The sequence below is a fragment of the Camellia sinensis genome, chromosome 11 (assembly GCF_055761805.1).
Source record: "Camellia sinensis isolate YWXY chromosome 11, ASM5576180v1, whole genome shotgun sequence".
NCBI lineage: Eukaryota > Viridiplantae > Streptophyta > Magnoliopsida > Ericales > Theaceae > Camellia > Camellia sinensis.
Window position 1 is genome coordinate 108214714 of NC_138971.1, and position 25178 is coordinate 108239891.

Genomic DNA, 25178 nt, shown 5'->3' on the forward strand with positions numbered 1-25178 from the left:
ATTGCATTGGTTTCAATCAATGAAATTTCACTGCCTCAATTTCTAACTTGTGTAATTATACTACCTTTAATTAGTGAAATTTTGCCAAGTCTATCAATTTCTAATTGATGCCTATGATATTTCATTTGACTTGTACAATTACATTGGCGTCAGCCAGTGAAATTTCTTAGAATTACGAACCTAATTTTTATAGTTGACCTTCAATTTTTTTAATCTTTTAGAGTTCAAATAGTATTTTTCACTCATTTTGCACAATAAAATTTCACTATGCAGAATCAGAGAAATTTCACTATATATACAGTGAAATTTTACTAATTTAATATAAAAAAAATTTAAAATTTGTTATTTTGGAACCTTCAATAAATAAGCGTCAATAACATCATACAATTGCCTTCAACGAATCACAAACCCCGAAACACACATTGGTAGAGAGAGAGAGTGGGAGAACATACTCTCAACTTGTGTTTTATACTCTTTTTGGTCATTGAACCGGCTCTTAATTTGTGGCTACTCTGTCTGAATCATTGTCACAAGGTGATTTATACTATTTTTGGTCATTAAGAAAAGTTGGCAAAGTGCCGAAAAATTTGAGATTTGCAGTATTGGACTGTCTAAAAATCAATTGCTACTGATACTACTTTGATGTTCATCTTATTTCTTTCTCTCAAATCGATTTGAAGATGTTCATCTAAGTTCTTTTTGTTTTTTTTTTTTTTTTTTTGAACAACTTCATCATTGTTGTTGTTGTTGTTGATGATGATGATGATAAAACATACTGCAACAAATAGAGAGAGAGATTTGAACAGAAAAAAAAAATTAAATTCACCATTCTTGATTTAGATTATATAAAATAAAAAAAAATTAGATTCATCACTGTTGTGTTGAATATATTTAAAAAAAATTACATTCATTTTGTGTAATATTTGAATAGATAATAATAGTTTTGTGAATTTTTGTATAATATTTGAGTGTTGGTGGCGGATAATTCCAACATATAGAAAAATTAGTTTTTGAATTTCAAACAGATAGGAAAAATGAGCTTCCAAGTTTAAGTAACTAATAAGAAATTGTTATGTTAACAGATAAGAAAAATTAAATAAATAGATAGTATTGAGAAAAAAAGTAAACAGATAGATAGAATTTAAGAGCAAAAAATTGAACAGATAGTAATAAAATTTGAACAGATTAAAAAAAAATTAAACGGATAGTCAATGAAAAGTCAAACAGATAAAAAAAGTCAATAGGTAAAATGGAAAATAACATGTCCTTCAACACTTTTAACCAAATTATTTTACAAAGTGTGGGCCTTTCACCAACAAAAAATATCAATTATAACTAATGTCTTACTCTCTTTAGATTGGATTTATTACAAATTTTCTCTAGTTTAAAAAGATATTAATGAAAAATCAATATTGTTATTGTTATTACCACATATATTTCTTTCTTAATCCAACAACAATATACTTATATTTAATTTTTTTTAAATGTATAAATTTCATTTTTTACATATTATTTATTTTTCAAATGAATAAAAAAAGTTAAATAATTAGAATTTCTCTCTAATTTTTTTCTTGCATTGTTCTCTCTCTCTCATCAATTTACAATGCCCCTCTCTCTCATCAACAATTTCAAATCTATGGCATTCGCGATGCCACCATAACTGTATCAACCATCACCTCTACTACTTCTACTACAATTACTGTGAAATCCCTTATTTTTTAAGTATTAAATATTTGGGTAAATTATAAACACATCCTCTGAAATTTATTTAAATTATAAATTACCCCTTATGGTTCTAGAAATTACATTATGCCCCCTATGGTTTCTAATTTCATAACAGACAGGTCATTTTATTAATAAATCATCAAATTAATTAATAGTTTTAATTGTGTTAAAATTTTATTTCAATTAATAATTTAGATAATTTATTATTGTATAGGTGAATAGTTAGAAATTTCATTTTTTTAATTAATTTTATTAAATAAAAAATTCTCATAGGGGAATATTTATAATTTTCCAAATCACAAGGATAATTTGTATTTTAAGCAAATCTCAAAAGATGTATTTGTAATTTATCCTAAATGTTTTGATGAGAGTAATATATCTATATAACAATGGAAGGGTTAGTTTGAATTCAAGGATTGAAAATATATATGTGTCAAAATTTGGACCTTTAGATTGCTTCAATCCAAGGGCTGAAAATATCTTACTCTTATTTGTCCTATTTAGACATTTCAATGATTGAGATAAATTACAATCAAGATCTAATGGTTCAAGATGTCTCTCCCCTCAGCTCAAGATAATGTGGCTGGAAATCTCTCTCTCACGTGCTCCTCTCTGCTCAAATCTCTCTCTGTTTCAATTTTCAAATTTTGAACACACACCTCTCTCTCTTTCTCTCTCTCTATCAGAGCCCATTCCCTTGCTGGAGACCCAACCCCAATCTTCATCTTCTTTCAAGGAGAATCTATCCTCCTTTCAGAAGCTCCTTGCAGAAGGGGTTTTTTTATCTTTCTTTGTCAAGGGTGAAAACTGAAGACTGTAGGACATTGAAGAAGCTTGCATTATGTAATTTCACAAAATCAAAGTGGGTGGAACAATATAATCTGCTCAAGGTTTGAACTAATTTTGAAGAGAATGAATATTTTGCCATGATTTATATTTGTAAATGACTGTACAACTGTATTAATACTAACATTCTATTCTGGTTGTAGGATGTAAAAGGTAAAAGTAGTAATGGAGGGTCAGTAGTTCCGGGAGGACCTAATGCGATTGTATCTGGTAGTTCCACAAGTGTAAAGAGATCACGTGACGGCCAATTTCAAAATTTTCCAGGTTAGACCATATGTTTCTTTGAGAGTAAATCATTAGATGGTTTAGAGTCAGTTTACACAACTTCCTGTTAAAAAAAAAATGCAGTTAGAGGTTGAACCGCAAAATGAGTTTTAAAGTTGAATGCGTAGACTTAGTTTCTGTTATTTAAATGAGCAAGTAGAACATAAAGGACAAAAGGATTATGCATAAGTTCATAATTTTTTTGTTCCAAACCGTAATCATGAATTTTTTTCGCTCTTTTCCTAAATAACATAGACTAATTCAATTGTGTTGGTTGTGTAAAATGATAATTGAACGGAAATCTATCTTGACAATTATTTGCATGATTTTTCTCTGAACATCTTTTGGTACACATTGTATTTAAACTTATTTTTATTCATCTTAACAAACTTATTCAAGAGAAGGTGGAGCTGAATATTCAAGAGAGAGAATATTTGACAAAAAACATAATTTTTGACATAAAAAAATTATTTTTTATTTTTTTATTGATAAATTAAAAATTGTTTATCAATCCCATCTCTGATTTTTATTTTTTATTTTTATTATATATTTTTTGAGTAAGGGAGAACAGTTTTTCTTTATTTATTTATTTATTTTTAAATTTTACATTTCGTTTGAATGGCTGTCCATTTTTTCTTCCATTTAATTTATTATTATTATTATTATTATTATTATTATTATTATTATTATTATTATTATTACTGTTGGGTTTTGATTGTTGTGAAATAGGATGATGAGTGACTATAAGGTGGAGAAGTTCTATGTGGATTTTCATTGACCCAAACAGTAAATCATCTATACCCATCTCTGATTTTATTTATTTACTTATTTAATTTCATATTTTTTAAATAAGGGAGAACGATTCTTTTTTTATTTTTAATTTTATATTTCGTTTGAATGGCTGAGATTTTTTTATTTTATATTTTATATTTTTTGAATACGGGTGAACGATTTTTTTTAATTTATTTTTAATTTTACATTTCATTTGAATGGTTGAGATGATTCCTAATCAATATCTAACGGTTGAAGTATGTGCAGTGATTTTAGGATTGGATCTGTGTTCTTCTTTAATTTTTAATTGTTGTTGGTGTTGTGATGATCTGGGCATTGTGAGTGCATATTGTTGTTGTTGATGATGAATGATGATGAAATAGATAAGATACATGTATAAGACTTGATCTGTGCAAAGTAAATTTTTGTAACTAAAATTTGTACATATAAAAAGCTCTGATTTGTCCAAATTGATGATCATGATGAAGAGGTCGAAAAGTGTAGCAAAGAGGTCGAAGAAGTACTTGGAAGAGGCACATACAAATATGTTTTATTTTTAATTTTTAAATTTTATATTTCATTTGAATGGTTGCCCTTTTTTTTTCTTCCATTTAATTATTACTATTATTATTTTAATTATTGTGTTTTGATTGTTGTGAATTAGGATGACGAGTGACTATAAGGTGGAGATGTTCTATGTGGATTTTCATCGACCCAAAGACAGTAAATCATCTATACCCATCTCTGATTTTATTTATTTATTTATTTATTTATATATTTTTTGAATAAGGGAGAACGGTTCTTTTGTTTATTTTTAATTTTACATTTCGTTTGAATGGCTAAGATTTTTTTATTTTTTATTTTTTATTTTTTGAATACCGGAGAACTTCTTTTTAAAATTTATTTTTAATTTTACATTTCATTTGAATGGCTGAGATGATTCCTAATCAATATCTAACGGTTGAAGTATGTGCAATGATTTTAGGATTGGATCTGTGTTCTTCTTGCAGATTAATTTTTAATTGTTGTTGGTGTTGTGATGATTTGGGTATTGTGAGTGCATATTGTTGTTGTTGATTTTAGGAATGGATTTGTGTTCTTCTTGTTGATTAATTTTTAATTGTTGTTGGTGTTGTGATGATCTGGGTGTTGTGAGTGCATATTGTTGTTGTTGATGATGAATGATGATGAAATAGATAAGATACATGTATAAGACTTGATCTGTGCAAAGTAAATTTTTGCAGCTAAAATTTGTACATATAAAAGGCTCTGATCTGTCCAAATTGATGATCATGATGAAGAGGTCGAAGAGTGTGGCAAAGAGGTCGAATAAGTACTTGGAAGAGGCACATACAAATCTGTTTTATTTTTAATTTTTAAATTTTACATTTCATTTGAATGGTTGCCCATTTTTTTTCTTCCATTTAATTTATTATTATTATTATTATTATTATTATTATTATTATTATTATTATTATTTTAATTGTTGTGTTTTGATTGTTGTGAAATAGGATGATGAGTGACTATAAGGTGGAGAAATTCTATGTGGATTTTCATCGACCCAAAGACAGTAAATCATCTATAAACATTTCGGTTTCGGTTTGTGTTTGTGTTTCTAATATTTATGTTTCTAAGATTTCTGTTTGGGTTTGTGTGATTAGGTATGCAATCAATGGAACCACTGAAAAAGTTGGAAACAAAGCTTAAGAGACACAAAGTATTGGAACAGAGCATTGAAAATCATTATGTTTCTTTTCAATCAAAGCAAAAGAGACATCAATTTGGGTTTGTGTGTCTAAGATTTGGGTTTATATTTGTGTTGTCAGGCGAGGGTCTTGACATTGGTTTGTGGGACTGTTGACATTGGTTTGGGTCTCAACATTTTCTTTTTTATTTATTTTTTCTTCAACCTGTATGTCTCTCACGGGTCATTATTTTTGTTTTATTTTATTTTATTTTTATTTCTATAACCCAATTTAAATTTTCATTCATAATTCATGGACTATTTCTTCATTTGTTAAAGACATGGTGAAGAAATTGAAAAGAAACAGAGTAAGGAAAGAGATAGTAGTCGGTTTTCTTAATTGTGCTACGCATTCAAATACTTGGCCACTATCATATTTTTATTTATTTTATGTGCTATTCAAATTGTGTTGATATATTATTATTATTATTCAATAGGAATGCAAAATATTATTATTATTATTTATTTTATGTGCTATTCAAATTGAGGAGGTGAATGTCTTGCTTAATTCTTCTTCTACACCGGATTTTCCTCCATGGAAAGCCCGGTTTGAGTCACTTCCTCCTCTGTCGAGAGAGCCTGCCACACCTTCTTTGGTCACACCACCTACACTTGAGTTGAAGCCACTTCCGGCCACACTCAAGTATGCATTTTTAGGGCCCCAAGATACTTTACCGGTCATCATTGCATCTGACTTGACTGCAGCGCAGGAGAGTCAGTTAATGAGTGTTCTCGTGGCACATCGGAGTGCTATAGGGTGGTCAGTGGCTGATTTGAAAGGGATAGATCCCTCCGTGTGCATGCATTATATACACCTAGAGGAGGACACCAAACCTTCTCGCGAAATGCAACGGAGACTGAATCCTAACATGAAAGAGGTGGTGAAGAAGGAGGTTTTGAAATTGTTGGATGCGAGTATTATATACCCCATTTCAGATCAAATAAATTAAACTAAGGAATTAAATTATCAATAATAAATGAAATTGGATTTACTAAATTGGGGAAAAATCCTAGGGTTGAGAATTCACCACTAACCACATAATTAGGGTTTCCAATTGAAATTAATTATGCTATGGTTTGAACGAATTAATGCTTCACAACTACAAGCTCAAAGCATTTAACAAGAAGATCATCACATTCAATGTACGAGCACGAACCATCTCAAGTAATACGAATCGTTCACTCTAAACTAGGGTAGTGATACGACTCGTTCCTCGTAGCATGGTTCGTCCCATACCTTGAATGTGAAGGAACAGAAAACTCATGTATGGATAATATTAAACAATCACAGAAAGTTAAATATTTGAACAGATAATGAAGATCATATATAAAGAATTTCTAAAACACCATACAATGGTTCAAACCTTACATAATATAAAATCAAAAGAGAAAACTATATAATTACATGGCTAGGGTTTCATCAAAACCCTAGAAAAGAAGACTAGCCACTCATGAAGGAGTGGAAGGAAGTAGAAGGAGAAGGAATCACCATGGGAGACATCCTTGAAGCTTTTTGTTTCTTCCTCTTTTGCAAACCCTAGCCTCCCTCTTTAGGTCCAAACAATTTCAGAACCCTAATCCAGCCTTTTTCTCTTCTTTTTTTTTTTTCCAATCTCGTCCAAACAGGTTTAAAACGTCGGTTTGACTTTCCCAGAAAAAGTCAACGCACGTGCGGAAAAAGTCAACTCTGCCAAATTCTGTCTTTTTGCTCATTTTATGCTCCGACGATGTATAACCTGATTGACACTCAACACACATAAAAATATACGGTTTGACCAGCAAGTGAAGTTAAGAGATTCTAATTAACGGCCTCAATGATGTACATTTCGGCCTTAATCACATCCCCCAACTTACTACTTGCTAGTCCTCAAGCAAGTAAAATAAAATAAAATTAAACAAAATCTATCTATTTCCTCTTTCATGGGAAAACGGTTGCATTTAGCATATGCAACAAGCCTTTAAACCACAAGGTTACCCCAAGTGGACGAGTAAAGTCTCGTGAGGGTTTCCAGAAATGATACCCACAAACATTAACATATTCATATATACTCAACAACAAATGACCACATTACTCCACCTAACAATCAACTTATGTGCCATTATAGTGTGATATTTAGACATCATGAGTCATTAAAGACACAGTGGACAAGCATGAAGGAACCTATTCAGTCAAAACCACAATTCAGTTAATACAAAAGTAAAGTTTACTATACTTGTGCATGCTAGTAGACAAGTCATGAGTACCCTCGGTGTAAAGTGCAATCTCCATATTAGTTAACTATCCACTATAATAACCCAGTGTAACTCATAATAACACCCATCATATACAGAAAAGCTAACCTATTGCAGCCAAGATTTTAAAAAGTTTTTTTTTTTTTTTTTTTTTTTTTTTTTTTAATGACTGTGCAATGTCTTGATCCCTTAAGCTTTCTAATCAACCCGTGTAACGAGCATTGGGCCAATGACTCCCAAACTAGATGGTTTTAGGGCACTAGGTGTAAAGACACCCCTACGGGCTTAATAACTCGAGTTGAAAAGGCTACGAATCCGAACAAATCATTCTTTTTGTTTTCCCTTAACTGTGCAATGTCTAAGTCCCTTAAGCTTTCTAATTAACCCATGTAGCAAGTTTTGGGCCAATGACTCCCAAACCAGACGGTTTTAGGGCACTAGGTGTAGAGACACCCCTACGGGCTTAATAACTCGAGTTAAAAAGGCTACGGACCCAAACTAGTCAAGGTTTTTTTTTTTTTTTTTTTTTTTTTAAGAATCTTGGCTCCTCATTTATTCTTTTCTGTAACTCTAGCTATTATCAATGATGTACACCAGGGATTATAATAAAAAGATCACTGCTATGATAGTGTGCTCATGTGAATTAAGGCATACTCATGACAAGTGTACTAAAATCACAAACACAGACAACTCTCCTCGTGCAAACATGGCATGCAAGTATCTACCCAATAAATCCTTTTCATACAAGTCTACTATGATCTCCAAATAACATATGCAAATATCATCACCCTACTAGCAAAATGTCACATCAGGTGAAGTAATGCAGTCAAGTGAAACAGGTATAAGCATGAATTATGAGCCAAATAGGAATGCACAAAATAAAATATAACCCTCATCCCCCAACTTGAATATGACATTGTCCTCAATGGAAAAGTAAAGAGAAATGAGAGAAAATTACCACAATTGTAGGTGCACATCCAGGTAGGCAGAGAGTAACATATATACACTCACACTTTTCTTTGTCTTTTTCTTTTTTTTTTTTTTGGTTAATAAAAACGAAAATAATTATAAAAAAAAAAGAATAAAAATGACCTTAAAATAAATTGTAAACTAAACTAAGCGAAATGACTTATTCATTAAATGATAAACTAAACTAAACTAAACTACTTAAAAGAAGAGAAGAAAAGAAAAGAAAATAAAATAAAATAAAAACGAAACTGCTTAATCATTAAATGAACAATTACAGTATAGAAGAAAAATAAAAATAACATTACTAACTACACAAGTATAATAATAAAAAGAAAAAAAATAAAACCAAAATCGACTAACTAATTAAACTAACCAGAATTACTACGAAGTAATTTAAACTAAACAAATAGAACAAATTAAAAAAAAAAAAAAAAAAAAAAACTAAATGAGAATTAGTGTTAGTACCACTATTTATAAGGTTTTTTTTTTTTAATATTTTAAATTATTATTATTATTATTATTATTATTATTATTATTATTATGTTTTTTTTTAAAAAAAATTAAATTAGTATATAAAAATAAAAATAATAATAATAAGAAAAATAAAAGGAAAACAAAATCTGCAATTTTTTTTTTTTGAAATAAAAAAATAAAATAAAATAAAAATAAAAATTTTGAAAGTCCCGCACTTGGCCCGCACCTGCTTTTAAAGCAGAGTGTAGCTCCTTCAAATGCCAAACTTCCCGCACGTGCGGGGCCCAGGCCGCACGTGCGGCGATTTTCATCCCCTCGCTGATATTTTTTTTTTTTTTTTTTTTGGAAATGTCGTCCCGCACGTGCGGGGCCAAGCTGCACGTGCAGCTTGGTCAAAGATGCATAGCCCGCACCTGCTTTTAAAGCAGGGGGCAAATATGTTTTGGTGAAATGTTTTTGGCCCATGTGCGCACAGTGCCGCACATGCGGAATTTTCTCCCTCTTTTTTTTTTTTTTTTTCTTATATTTGTATTTGTTTACAAATGAACATGTATAACAATAATTTTTTTTTTTTTTTTTGACAAGTACAAACACAGACTTTTTTTTTTTTTTTTTTATTGAATAAGCATAACACTTTTTTTTTTTTTTTTAAATCAAAACTGAGTATTTCTACCTTCAATTGACATCCGAAATAAATATAAAACAAAAGAAAATAACGGAATGTCCGCTAAAGGTATAATCTTCACGCGAAAACCACGGGTACTACTTTTCTCCCTAACTGTGTTTGTAACTTTCCCTATTCTCCAACAGGGTGACAGACTAGATTGATTCGGTATCCAGAATCGAGGCGCATAAAGCTACCTCAACCTATGGGGTTGCCATACAGAGTTTAAGCCGAGGTAGTTTTGAAGCAATATCCACACCCCTGGGTATTTAAACCAGACTCTAGTCTCGGAAATCCCAAACCTTTGTGTTCTAGGCTTTGCCATTCGAACTCTAGTTTCCACCGTCTCAGTTGGTCTCCTAGGAACTCACTACAAACACGGTTAGGTGGCTATACCAGACCGTCAGATGCCGTTCGGGCACGGCTAACACCAAAGGAATTACACCTTTAGAGGATTTAAAGTCTCCTAGACGCAAATAAAGCATGACGAGAACAAAGAAAAACAAAATAATCATAGAAGGGAAAGAAAAGAGAATAAGGAATCAATCTATCAATCATAATAAAATGGGTCCATCAAACCCCTGGGTAAAGGAAAATGATCATTCCTAGTCGAGGAATTTAGTCTCCTATAATCAATGCAGCCTCGTCACCCAGTAATGGTTCGTGTGGGGACTAACTCTCCTCCCTCATTCTCAACAACGATGATGCCCGATTTCTTGGGCACCACTTGTGTGGGACTCACCCACTTGCTATCTGAGATGGGATATATGATACCCCCATCCAACAATTTCAAAACCTCCTTAACTGACCCATCAATATCAAAATTTTCAAACCCAAAATGACCTAGACAAGCCTCTATAGGGTCCTCTACAAGAATGGAGGGCAAAGCCTCCTCCACAATCTCATCCACAACATCCACTAATAAGCACTCCTCTCTCTCATGAGGTTGTTGGGATGCTTGGAAAACATTAAGTTTCACTTGCATGTTGCTAAATGAAACTTCCATAACCCCGGTCCGACAATTTATGCATGCATTGGCCGTAGCCAAGAAAGGTCGACCTAAGATCACTGGGATTTGTTTCTTAGAACTGGTTACCGGTTCCATATCTAACACCAAAAAGTCAACAGGGAAGTAGAACCTATCAACCTTAACTAGCACATCCTCAATCATGCCATGTGGCACTCTGAGGGACCGATCAGCCAACTAAAGAGTAACAGTAGTGGGCTTCAACTCGCCAAGCCCAAATTCCTCGTACACAGAGTACGGCAATAAATTGACACTAGCCCCTAAATCTAATAAGGCCCTATCAATGAAATGGTCCCCTATAATGCATGCAATGGTTGGGGCACCCGGGTCCTTAAGCTTAGGAGGTGTGTCATTTGACAAGATGGAGCTTACTTGCTCCGTGAGTAGGACCTTTTGGGACACATGTGTCCTAGATTTACGCTTTTGTGTACAAAGGTCCTTCAGAAATTTGGCATATGATGGTACTTGCTTAATCGCCTCCAACAGGGGAAGGTTGATTTTTACTTGTTTAAAGACATCCATCATTGCCTCCATAGATGCCGCCTTCTTATTAAAAGGGGACGGTGCATCGAGGCATTGGGGAAAGGGTGCCTTAGGCACATATGGAGTGCTAGGGACTAACTTATCCCTCTTAAGTGTTTCCCCCTCACCCTTGCTCTCATTAGGTGTACCCCCATAGTCACCCTTCTTAACTCTAGTTGCATCTGGCGCAACCGACTGAGGCTCTAACTCCCTACCACTTCTTAAAGCAACCACCGCCTGCACTTGCTCATGTTGCTTACCATTCCCACCCGAACTCTCTGCCCTATATTGTCCCTTAGGGTTGGCCACAGTTTGACTTGGTAATTTTCCCTCCTCTCTTCGATTCATGTAGTTAGCTATTTGACCCAATTGGGTTTCTATCTTGGCAATAGAGTGAGTGTGGGAGTGAACTATCGGTGCCAACCCCTTAAGTTCTGAAAGAACTTCCAACACCTGAGTCTCAAAGGCAGAGTTGCCCTGAGGAACAGGCAGGGGTTGTGGTTGCCGGTACAGTTGTGGGGGTCGATAAGGTTGTGGTGGTTGGTAGGATGATTGGTTGGCAAAATTATTAAAATTCTGCCTTGGTGGTGGAGGATTATAAGAAGTGCCTTGTGAAGGGGGTCTCCATGAGAGGTTAGGGTGATTTCTCCATCCTGGATTATATGTGTTGGAGTATGGGTCATTACCCGGGTTGGAGAATCCTTGAGCCACATTCACATGCTCTTGGACTAACTCCGGAAATTGTGATGCCAAAGGGCACTCACTCAAGTCATGAGCAGGGCTCGCACATATAACACATGCCTCACGGAATTGAGGCTGATCTTGCTGGGTAGGGGCATGTCCCGTAGCTAATAAGTGGTCTATCTTGCGGGATAGTGCCTCTACTTGTTGGGCTAACTCTAGGTTTTGCCCGACCTCATAAATGCCCCCTCTTTTCGGGGCTCCAACTACGGGTTGCCGGACTTGCCGGGCTGCGGAGGCATGGTGAAGGGAATTATCACTTAAGTTCTCAAACAATTGCCATGCCTCGGTATCATTTTTAGACATAAATGTCCCACCACAGGACGAGTCCACCATTTGGCGGTGTGGCTCAGTTAAGCCATAATAGAATGTTTGAACAAGTTGCCAATCAGGCACTTGGTGGTGGGGACACTGTTGGAGAAGGTCTCTAAGTCTTTCCCACGTCTCATGGAATTGCTCGCCATCTATTTGAGCAAAGTTTGTGATGGCTCGCCTAAGCTGGTTGGTTTTACCTATGGGAAAGTACTTCTCCAAAAACCGTTGCTGTAATTGGTCCTAAGTTGTGATTGAATTAGCAGGTAAAGAATTTAGCCAGTGTTTGGCTTTATCCTTTAACGAGAATGGAAACAATCGCAACATTAAGGCCTCATTTGTGAAATTCTGGATCCTTACTGTCGAGCAAATTTCCAGAAATTCATTCAAATGCTTATAAGGGTCATCATGAGTTAGTCCATGGAATGATGGGAGCATTTGTATGGTGCTGGACTTAATCTCATAATGAGCAGCAGTGGTGTTGGGCAATTGGATGCATGATGGTGATGTATATGCAGTGGATGTAAAATAATCCTTAAGTGTCCGGTTGGGCACATTCGGGATATTAGGATCTACCATCTCTAATGGCTCAATGTATGAATATTCAAGCCTAGGAATACGGGCAGAGGTCCTAAGTCTCCTAAGGGTCCTTTCTAGTTCAAAGTCCAAACTCCACAATTCAGGGCGACAAGAACGACGCCCGTGCATACACTACCCAAACACTCACAACAAGTTCCGACTCTGTGCACTAAGTATGAAAGCAAAATACCAAAGGAAGAAATACTCACAGCGGTTTAACGAAAACGCTTTACTCGTCTTACGGATGGTTGACGTGTAGACGTTGTCCCCAACCTCTGTTTGAGCTTTGACTTCTGTTTTAGCACTTTGGTGCTTTGCTTGTGAGTGTTTGCTTCTGTTTACTCACTTTAGTGTTGCGGTTTTTATTTAAGCTCGGCTGCGCTCCGCTTACACTTCAATGATAGCTCCAATTTCAAACACTCTGCACACTTAGCAACACCAAAAGCATAAAATCCTAAACTAAAAATTAAAATAAGAATGTAACTTTAAATTAACTAATTTCGCCAGAAGTCCCCGGCAACGGCGCCAAAATTTGGTGGGTCGTTGAACACACCAAAATTAAATACTAAACTATACCAAATTCTATCAGAATAATGGCAAGTCCAGGTATCGATCCACAGGGACTATTGTGAAATTAAACTAATTTAATTGTTAAATTCCTAAATTAATTTTGATAAAAAGATTGAATGATCATAACCTAATTTAATAACAAATAAATTAAACTAAGGAATTAAATTATCAATAATAAATGAAATTGGATTTACTAAATTGTGGAAAAATCCTAGGGTTGAGAATTCACCACTAACCACATAATTAGGGTTTCCAATTGAAATTAATTATGCTATGGTTTGAACGAATTAATGCTTCATAACTACAAGCTCAAAGCATTTAACAAGAAGATCATCACATTCAATGTACGAGCACGAACCATCTCAAGTAATACGAATCGTTCACTCTAAACTAGGGTAGTGATACGACTCGTTCCTCGTAGCATGGTTCGTCCCATACCTTGAATGTGAAGGAACAGAAAACTCATGTATGGATAATATTAAACAATCACAGAAAGTTAAATATTTGAACAGATAATGAAGATCATATATAAAGAATTTCTAAAACACTATACAATGGTTCAAACCTTACATAATATAAAATCAAAAGAGAAAACTATATAATTACATGGCTAGGGTTTCATCAAAACCCTAGAAAAGAAGACTAGCCACTCATGGAGGAGTGGAAGGAAGTAGAAGGAGAAGGAATCACCATGGGAGACATCCTTGAAGCTTTTTGTTTCTTCCTCTTTTGCAAACCCTAGCCTCCCTCTTTAGGTCCCAACAATTTCAGAACCCTAATCCAGCCTTTTTCTCTTCTTTTTTTTTTTTCCAATCTCGTCCAAACAGGTTTAAAACGTCGGTTTGACTTTCCCAGAAAAAGTCAACGCACGTGCGGGAAAGTCAACGCACGTGCTGAAAAAGTCAACTCTGCCAAATTCTGTCTTTTTGCTCATTTTATGCTCCGACGATGTATAACCTGATTGACACTCAACACACATAAAAATATACGGTTTGACCAGCAAGTGAAGTTAAGAGATTCTAATTAACGGCCTCAATGATGTACATTTCGGCCTCAAAATTTGGTGGGTCGTTGAACACACCAAAATTAATTACTAAACTATACTAAATTCTATTAGAATAATGGCAAGTCTAGGTATCGATCCACAGGGACTATTGTGAAATTAAACTAATTTAATTGTTAAATTCCTAAATTAATTTTGATAAAAAAAATTGAATGATCATAACCTAATTTAATTAACAAATAAATTAAACTAAGGAATTAAATTATCAATAATAAATGAAATTGGATTTACTAAATTGGGGAAAAATCCTAGGGTTGAGAATTCACCACTAACCACATAATTAGGGTTTCCAATTGAAATTAATTATGCTATGGTTTGAACGAATTAATGCTTCACAACTACAAGCTCAAAGCATTTAACAAGAAGATCATCACATTCAATGTACGAGCACGAACCATCTCAAGTAATACGAATCGTTCACTCTAAACTAGGGTAGTGATACGCCTCGTTCCTCGTAGCATGGTTCGTCCCATACCTTGAATGTGAAGGAATAGAAAACTCATGTATGGATAATATTCAACAATCACAGAAAGTTAAATATTTGAAAAGATAATGAAGATCATATATAAAGAATTTCTAAAACACCATACAATGGTTCAAACCTTACATAATATAAAATCAAAAGAGAAAACTACAAAATTACATGGCTAGGGTTTCATCAAAACCCTAGAAAAGAAGACTAGCCACTCATGGAGGAGTGGAAGGAAGTAGAAGGAGAAGGAATCACCATGGGAGACATCCTTGAAGCTTTTTGTTTCTTCCTCTTCTGCAAACCCTAGCCTCCCTCTTTTGGTCAAAACAATTTCAGAACCCTAATCCAGCCTTTTTCTCTTCTTTTCTTCCTTCCAATCTCGTCCAAACAGGTTTAAAACGTCGGTTTGACTTTCCCAGAAAAAGTCAACGCACGTGCGGAAAAGTCAACGCACGTGCGGGAAAGTCAACGCACGTGCGGAAAAAGCCAATTGGTATACTTTCTGCGACCAACTTTTTTTTTGGTCGCCAAAAAGTGATTTTCCGCAACCAAAAAATTGTGGTCGCCAAAAGTTAGATTTTAGTCGCAGAAAGTTGACTATTTGCGACCAAAAAAAATAGGTGGTTGCTAAAAGTGTTTTTTCTTGTAGTGGAACGTTCTGAACATTCCGGCGACTTCCATTAATGTTCTTAACACTCCGGTGAACTTCCAGCGATACTCCGACGACTTCTCGGCGATACTTCAACGAATTTCTGGTGATGTCGAACATTCCGACAAGTCTTCGGTGACCGTTTGATCGAAATCCGCCGGTAGTAAGATGCAATAGTGTCTGTAAATTAAAAACAAAAAAAAAAGGATTTTTTGGTAACAATTAAAAATGTATAGGACTAATTGGTGCAAGTGTTTTGTTTGAGAATTAGATGGGTCTTGAACTTTGTATATAGGACTTATTGGTAAGTTCGCCATTTTTTTTTTTTTTTGATCAGGTCATGACAGTGAGCTTGCTGCCCACGTTTTAATATATAACCACATATATATATACTAGCGTATGCCCGTGCCTGAAGGCACGGCGTAAATAATGTTCGGTGTATATAATGTTCGGATTAAAATGTAGTTATAATTTCTACGTATAATGTCAATTAATTAATTAATTTAATGCATCCTCAACATTTAATTAATCATGGAAAACATGAATATCTTAGAAACAGTGTATGCTGTCACCACACATAAGCTAATTTTGTTTGAATATTTGTAGGTATCATTAAAATTTAGGAAAAATTAACCAAAAAAAAAAAAAACTTAAAATTTAATACTTGTAACAAAATAAACTATTGAGTTTTTAATTTTATAAATTTAAATATTAAATTTCTAATTTATTTTCAATCTAAACTATTTGCATGTTTTCAATCTAAACAATCTGAAATCTTTTACGTATTTTACTAAATAATAAATTATAAATAAATAACATTAACAATCCAAGCAATTTGTCGGTAGGAAGAAGTAGCCATCAGTCCTTTGCGGGGTCCGTCTTTCAGATATTTTTTTTGCATTCCTATTGAAAAAAATAATAATATATCAACACATTTTGCATTCCTATTGAAAAAAAATATATATATATCAACACAATTTGAATAGCACATAAAATAAATAAAGATGTGATAGTGACCAAGCATTTGAATGCGCAACACAATTAAGAAAACCGACCACTATCTCTTTTCTTACTCTGTTTATTTTCAATTTCTTCACTATGTCTTCAACAGGGATGAAGAAATAGTCCATGAATTATGAGTGAAAATTTAAATTGGGTTATAGAAATAAAATAAAATGAAACAAAAATAATGACCCATGAGAGACATGCGGGTTGAAGAAAAAAAAATAAAAAATAAAATGTTAAGACCCAAACCAATGTCAACAGCCCCCACAAACCAATGTCAAGACCCTCGTCTGACAACACAAAAAAGAAAAACAAATATATATCAGTTTAAGGTTTAGAAACACCAACCCAAATACATAACATAACTTAACACCAACCCATATAAATTGAAAGATGCATAAATAAAAAAAAATGAAAAAAGAAACAGAACACAAAAAAAGAAAGAGAAATCCAAATACATATCAGTTTAAGGTTTAAAAACACAAATCCAACACAAACACATCAGTTTAAGGTTTAGAAAAACAAATACAAATCCAAATCTTAGAAACATAAACCCAAATTGATGGGTCTCTTTTGCTTTGATTGAAAAGAAACATAATGATTATCAATGCTCTGTTCTAATGCTTTGTGTCTCTTAAGCTTTGTTTCCAACTTTTTCTGTGGTTCCATTGAATGCATACCTAATCATACAAAACCAAACAGAAATCTTAGAAACACAAACACAAATCGAAACCGAAATCTTAGAAACACAACCTAATCAACAAAAATATATAAAACTGTCTGAAACTCTATCTCAAACTGTCTGAAACTCTCCTATTCTCCCTACCATCATTGACCACCTATCTCAAACTGTCTAAAACTCTCCTATTCTCCCTACCAATAATTGCAACAAAGCTATAGAAAAATTCAATTCAAGATTGCAATTAGAGAAACGCAGTCAACATCATTAAGCATATCACAGAATCATAATAATTCCATTCCACCGAGGCAATACAATCAAGTATTAACATAATTACCATACATGTAAAACAACTACAGTTTTCACTACCCAACTAATCAATCAGCAAAAATTAACAAATAAAACACAACAAAACAACACCAAATCAACACAACCGATCGAACAAAACTCAAATTTACCTAGCTAAAGCCAGCCGCTTTCGCTCCAGTTGGTCATCATCACCGCCCTCTAAATTCCGCTTCCCTCTACTCATAGAGTTCATCCTCTCCATTTACCTGGTCTGCATTACCCTCAATTTGCAGAACCCCTCAAAATTCACAGATCTGCAACACAAATTCTCTCCAAAAAAATCTCAAAACCCCTAACAATCAAACACACAAGTTTCCTGTTCACGGATCTACAAATTCAGCTAGAAAATGAAGGAAAGTAAGAGTAAGCAATAGTAATTGAGGGATTGGTGATGATCCAAACACATACCTGTATATGCGTGATTGAGAGTTTATAGGGTGTCTTCAAAAAAAATTGAAACCAAAATGAAATTAAAAAAAAAATAAAATTATTCAACAACAAAGAATAAAGGATTATTAGCTAAAAATACAAATATAATACAGATTGTGAACTGTATTATATAATACAAATGAGGTTTTTTTTAATCCTTTGTTCTGGATTATTAGCTAAAAATAAAAACAATAGATCTCATGAATTAAACAATGGGATAAAGGATTATATAATCCCAAAAATGGGATTGTAGATCTCATGTTTTCAAACAAAAATGGGATCCCACAAATATGTTTAGGCAAAAACAATGGGATTATAGATCTCATGTATATAACAAAGGATTATATACAAACAAAAATGGGATTAAAAATACAAACAATGGGATTATATAATATAGATTATTCAACAACAAAGAATAAAGGATTAAGAAGAGTTTACAATTCATGACATAACTAATAAAATTAAAAGAAGGTACAAAATTTGATATGAGCACAGAGTAAATTGGGCCTTTGGATTAAACAGTCTGAGAGTAATTAAAAATGTTCTATTATCTATAAAAACAAATTATATACATCCATGTGTTTACAGAATGCAATCTATGTGTTTACAAATTATATACAGAATGCAATTTATGTGTTTACAGAATGCAATCTATAATCAAAAACTAATAAAAACAAAATGCAATCTATGTGTTTACAGATTATATACATCCATTCTATATTGATATAATTATAGCTCGTATATATCCATTATATATAAACAATAGATTGTATATATGCATTATATATCCATTATAGATCGTATTTATGCAGTACCTCAAAAAAATGAAATCTGTGAATCTGATTTACAGTGTGTTTCACACACATCAAAATTAAATTTATATCTTACAATTTGGCTATATTTGTTTGGAAGGATATGACTTTAGGACAATTTGGCCATCATTTTACGTTCGGCTAAGAAAATTGGGGTTTGGACTAACGGACCAGGATCCTCTGCTCTGATGGATGTCGCTGTGGTCTTGGTGTGGTTAAACCACGGCATGAAACATCAGTAATAACATAAACCAATGGTTCAGATCTACTTTTAAATTATATAACGCAAAAACCCATCAAAATCCAAATTTTTAGAACGAAAATTGGAATAATTTTTTTAAAAACAAAAGCAGTAATTAGAAGGGTAAGAAGCTAAGGCTTGTTTGCTTGGGCAGATTATAGCATATGATTGGGATAATTAATCCATGGGACTCACATTTCAGAGTTTACAATTCATGACATAACTAATAAAATTAAAAGAATTTACAAAATTTGATATGAGCATAGAGTAAATTGGGCCTTTGGATTAAACAGTCTGAGAGTAATCAAAAATGTTCTATTATCTATAAAAACAAATTATATACATCCATGTGTTTACAGAATGCAATCTATGTGTTTACAGATTATATACAGAATGCAATTTATGTGTTTACAGAATGCAATCTATAATAAAAAACTATGATTCCGATAGACATTCTATTCTATCCAATAAAATTGGCAAATTTTAAAAACTACAACTAATAATGTAAAACAAACATAAAATTGATATTACATATTTCTATATCCATAGCAAAACAAACATGAACACCAATCCTACACTAATCCCCTAGATTGTTAATTTTCTCACTATTAATCCTACAAATCAAACAGGGCCTTAGAGTATAAAATCAGTTGGAGATGCTATTGAAATAACATACAAATGAAACTTTCCTAAACAAAAACTGAGAGTATCCAAAATCAATAGAAAGTCTTGAATCAAAATGCAAAATTATAAGCTGTGAAGCAACCAATTAAAGTCTAACATACAGATCAAATTCTATGTGAGATTTAAAATACAAATTGAGATGAGAAAACAGAGAAACTCAAAACTCCACCCATTTGAAAAAAGAAGATTCCAGTATCAGGATAAATTGAAATTAACATGAGATAAATTTTATTTCAGATGATCTTTAAATAATACCCTCACTTAAAATTTTCAAATACCCTTCTCCCTTAAAGAGTGGCTTTGTTTTAAATAATACCATCACTTCGCAGCTAGAGAAAGATCATGAAAGATCATTCTGAAATTTTCTGAGTTACACCGTGTGTTCCATTGTGTTCAAATTGTTATTATTTTACTCGATGACTACAGGAAGTCAAATTTGATTTCAGAATTTGATGACTACAGGAAGTCAAATTTTATTTTGTGATTTCAGAATTTGATGACTACAGGAAGTCAAATTTTATTTTGTGATTTCAGAATTTGATGACTACAGGAAGTCAAATTCATTCAACAACACTTTCTTTGTCTTTCTCTTAGCATGAGTTATTAACATGAGTACTCTTTAATTTTTACTCAAGGCACGGTGTAAAAAACAGGAAATCAGTCAACTTGAAATTCATGAGTACTCTTTAATTTTTAATATGAGTTATTAGCATGAGTACTCTTTAATTTTTATTCTGAAATTCATCTCTGGAGTGATAAACTAACCCAGCAGAATTTTAAGGCACAAAGTCAGAATTCAAGGCAGCAGAGTTTTAAGGCACAAAGTCACAAATGTATGAGTTTTAACCCAGCGGAAATTCATTCAGCAAAGCAATTTTGTTATTAACATGAGTCTTAACCCAGCAGAATTTTAAGGCACAAAATCAGAATTCAAGCTACAAAAAAACTAACCAGGTGCCAAAGTGATAAACTAACCCAGCAGCTGAAGTGATGTCGAGCCGGAGTGAACAACGGTGAAGAGTGGAACGGTGTAAGCTCTGATGAAGTACGGTGAGAGTGGAACGGTGTAAGCTCTGATGAACGCATGGTAACAGTAATTAAAGTACAACCATCATGTACTACAATTTAAAAGGGCTATAGAGAGGTGGAAAAGGGGAAAGAAAAAAATAATCAACATATGAGGTATAAGTAACATTTGTATTTTTACAGTTTTTCTTTTACATTCCACTAAAAACACACTTGCATCCCATATGTGGATAATTTTTTTCTCTTCTACCACCTGTATGTTGTTCTCCTAAATTAAATTAAATTAAACTAAAAAAAGAAGAAGAAACAACTTCTTTTATTTTATGATAAATTAGTAGGTGACCCGTGTAATGTAAGAAAATTTATTTTTAAAATAAAAAATTAATTTTGACACTTAATACTTTATGTGTAGACAATTTTAACAATTGAAAGTCAAATACAAATAGATTTGCTAATAGCTGATGGGAATTTTTGTTATTGCATATGATCCTATGTAAAATAGGCTCATAAAAATAATTTCTTTTAAAGTTTTTTAAAAAATAAACGTGTATTTTCAACCTGAAATCAAATCCTCATTTGTGTTAATCAAATTTACCAAAAATCATGAATTCCACTTGACTACAAATCAAATCCTCATTTTCTTATTTGTATAATCAATTTTACTTCCCAAAATTACTATATGTGAGAAAGATTTCATATTTAAAAAGTATAAAAGATTTCATATCATAAACTGAGAAAGATTAATAATATTCTCTGGTTTCTCTTTTATATTATTAGATTTCATATTATAATGAATACATTATAATATACTTCCCAAAATTACTATATGTGAGAGAAAGATTTCATTATGAATACATTATAATTCAAGATTCAGAATTCAAGAGTGGGAGTTCGAAGGGAGCCGAAGACAGCAGAATTTAACTATCACCTAAATTCTGAATTCAAGCTACAAACATATATAATTTTAACAAATTTCGATTAGTAGTATGTATAATTTTAGAAGAAGAAGACGTATAACTATCAGTCAGAAGAAGTATAGCTATCTATCTGCTAGTGTAATCAATCAATCTGGAATTTTCTATCCAGCCGAAGGGAGCAGAATTTAGGTGAATTTATGGCCAAAATTCAGGATTCAAAATTAAAAATATTCAAAATTCAGAATTCAAAAAGGGAAAAACACAACAGCGAGTTTGAAGTCTTACCTTGCGAGTGGGAGTTCTAAGGGAGCCGAAGACAGCCAAAAACAGACAGAACCTTGAGCCAAAAACAAACCCAGTAAAATGAGATCATATACAGAATGTAGAGGAATAAAGGAACACAATGTATTTGACTAAAGGAATAAAGGAACACAATAATAGAGGAAAACTCAATAATAGAGGAGATAACACATTGTATCTGACTAAAAAAAATACAACAAAGAGTAATCAAGATAATTCGGAAAAAAAATTATGAAATCAACAAAGAGTCAATATATGTAGATGTCAATGAAGGTGAGAATAAGGAGATAGCTTCCAAGGACTCACATGAGTTATTGAAATTCTGAAATTAACATGAGATAACACATGAGTTATTGAAATTCTGTTTCCTTTATTTTAGCATGAGTTATTAACATGAGTTATTTTAGCACTATATAGGAAATCAAATTGTTATATATAACAGATCATGTGTAGCATTTGATGAGTCCTACACCAACCAGATCACTTTGCAGCTAGAGAAAGATCATGAAAGATCATTCTGAAATTTTCTGAGTTACATTGTGTGTTCCATTGTGTTCAAATTGTTATTATTTTACTCGATGGCTACAGGAAGTCAAATTTGATTTTGTGATTTCAGAATTTGATGACTACAGGAAGTCAAATTTGATTTTGTGATTTCAGAATTTGATGACTATAGGAAGTCAAATTCATTCAACAACACTTTCTTTGTCTTTCTCTTAGCATGAGTTATTAACATGAGTACTCCTTAATTTTTACTCAAGGCACGGTGTAAAAAACAGGAAATCAGTCAACCTAAAATTCATGAATACTCTTTAATTTTTAACATGAGTACTCTTTAAACATGAGTTATTAACATGAGTATTCATGAGTTATTAGCATGAGTGCTCTTTAATTTTTATTCTGAAATTCATCTCTGGAATGATAAACTAACCCAGCAGAATTTTAAGGCACAAAGTCAGAATTCAAGGCAGCAGAGTTTTAAGGAAAAAAAGTCAGCACACAAATTATGACAAACTGTTTTAAACTAAGATCAGAAGAAAAAAATTGTCATAAAGCACAATCAAAAGTTTGGCAATCAGAACAATCTAAGTGATACTTGAGTTAATGTATAATAGAAGTCAAAACAGGACACAGATCAATGTCTTGCTTCCCATAGAAGAATAAAGCAAAATAATTAAACTTTTTCTGTCAATAATACCACAAAAAACAACAAATTCCATTAATATACAACAATCCCCTAAACAAAAAATGCATGCTTTATTAAGGACTCACCCGGACCTCACATCTTCACTTTTGCACTTATGTGATTACATGAAGGCTAGCAACAGAGGCGACTTCTCAACAGCTCAGAGCACCAAGTTCCCTCCACTGCTCTGGTCTGTCAGGTGCACAGCCTTCTTTCGTATGCATAAAGGTTGTTTCCATACACAACCTATGTAAAAAGGCATAACCACCATAACCAATCTAAAAACTAATTGTGTTCTTGAGAATCTGAAATATAGTTTGTATATCTAGCCTACTAAAAGTATGAGACTGAGGAAGCTCATAAGAGTTGAAGATCCAAAACTCTTAAATGGAGTTGAGATGTTGCTATTGCACGCCACTCCATTTCGCCCAATCTACAAATTGCATTCCACCATAGATATTATTGGCAAATCGCACTCCCACAGTAAAAGCCATTGCAATAGGTGGGACCCGCTTTGCCAAAGAAGATGCTTCGACCAGATGCACCAGCCCATTTAGGATTTGATAGCGAGTGTTGGAAGACACCGCAAGAAAAACACCTGATAACAAAATAAAATAACTTTGCCAAGAACAACTAAAACCAAAGTAAAATCTTTTTCATTTGCTCCCTGGTAAAATAACAGAGCACGTAAAATGGGACTACGTCAGGGAATAAAGATAAAATGGGACTAAAATTGACCTGGTATTTCACAATCAACTGTTGTAATCCCTGTCCATCTGAAGGATTCTAAATCTCAAACAGAAATCTGATAAATCTGAATAAAAAGCAAATGCCCATCAAAATAGAAGGTATGGGGTGGGCATTGGAGTTTGAAATCTTATAAATCGGAAAGAATTTTGAATAAATCTGAAATCTGATAAATCAGAAATCAGAAATCTGAATAAATCTGAAATCTGATAAATCGGAAAGAATTTTAGGGTTTGGATGCATTGGAGTTTGACACACAGAGGAGAGGCGTCGCGATGGTCGGTGGTCGTCGCATGGGATGGGCTCCGATGCAGGTAAAGAGAGAGAGAGACAGAGAGAAACAAAGTTCAAAATTGAAATGAGAGAGAGAGAGAGAGGAGATGAGTACCGTTGATGCTCAATAGCATTTGGGGGAGAAATAAAGACATCTCAACCATTGAAGTTGAGATGAGACAATTTAGACCATTAGATCAAAATATATCTCACATACATTTTAAGACATTTTCAAAAAACTTCTTGCTTTATTATATAGATATATATATATATATATATATATATTTATTTTGTTCCACCTTTTCCAAGCGTGTTCCCACTCTCTTCTACTTTCTGTTATTTTCTATTTATATATATACATATTTTTTTTATTATAATATATTATATCACCATACGAGCCCACAGATTCAAATCACTTCTGATTTTTCAAATCTTTATTTTATTTTTTCCTTTCACACAAAAAAAAAAAAAAAACAAAAACAAAAACAAAAACCAAAACAACAAAATAACACCACAAACATTCCACACACTTGTCATTTCTTCATGCCGGGAATCAACCCCGATCACAATTTTACACCAAAAAAAAAAAAAAAAAAAAAAAAAACAAACAACAAAACCCAAACCACATCCACAAGCAGGATTTTTCTTCTCTGCTCTGCCGCCGGTCTCTTCTTCTTGCCTATGTCCTGGGCAGCCCTTGACGGTGCTGCCTCTGTGTTTCCCACGCCGCCGAGCACGTTCACTCCCCCCTGCTCCTCCACTGCCGCATATGGCGGACCTCCAAATCGGAACATCACGGTGGCCTTCCGCTTCAGATCCTTGTTTTCCGCTTTTAGCACACATATCTCTGCTCGCGCATCCTTATACATGCGTTGGAGCAGAGCCAGTTGGGCGTTTAACTGCTGCA

At 33.3% G+C, this 25178-nt stretch overlaps 2 long non-coding RNA genes across 6 annotated transcripts; one reads left to right on the plus strand and one right to left on the minus strand.

The window, feature by feature from the left end:
• The first annotated feature begins 2291 nt into the window (after positions 1 to 2291).
• On the plus strand, positions 2292 to 5690 carry LOC145803202 (uncharacterized). Of its 2 annotated transcripts, XR_014345325.1 has the most exons (6): positions 2292 to 2615; positions 2715 to 2835; positions 3565 to 3621; positions 4271 to 4329; positions 5118 to 5176; positions 5268 to 5690. It is a non-coding gene; the product is annotated as an uncharacterized LOC145803202 (long non-coding RNA). The 2 variants fall into 2 exon arrangements; XR_014345324.1 differs by lacking the exon at positions 3565 to 3621 and having other exon boundaries at positions 2298 to 2615.
• Positions 5691 to 16315: 10625 nt separating this feature from the next.
• Positions 16316 to 24367, minus strand: LOC114302173 (uncharacterized). 4 transcript variants are annotated; one of them, XR_014344311.1, is made up of 5 exons: positions 23338 to 24367; positions 22051 to 22102; positions 20774 to 20895; positions 18065 to 18097; positions 16316 to 17910 (listed from the first exon to the last, which is right to left on the minus strand). It is a non-coding gene; the product is annotated as an uncharacterized LOC114302173 (long non-coding RNA). The 4 variants fall into 4 exon arrangements; XR_014344310.1 differs by having other exon boundaries at positions 16325 to 18097; positions 23338 to 23849; positions 23990 to 24367; XR_014344309.1 differs by having other exon boundaries at positions 16316 to 18097; positions 20798 to 20895.
• Positions 24368 to 25178: the final 811 nt, after the last annotated feature.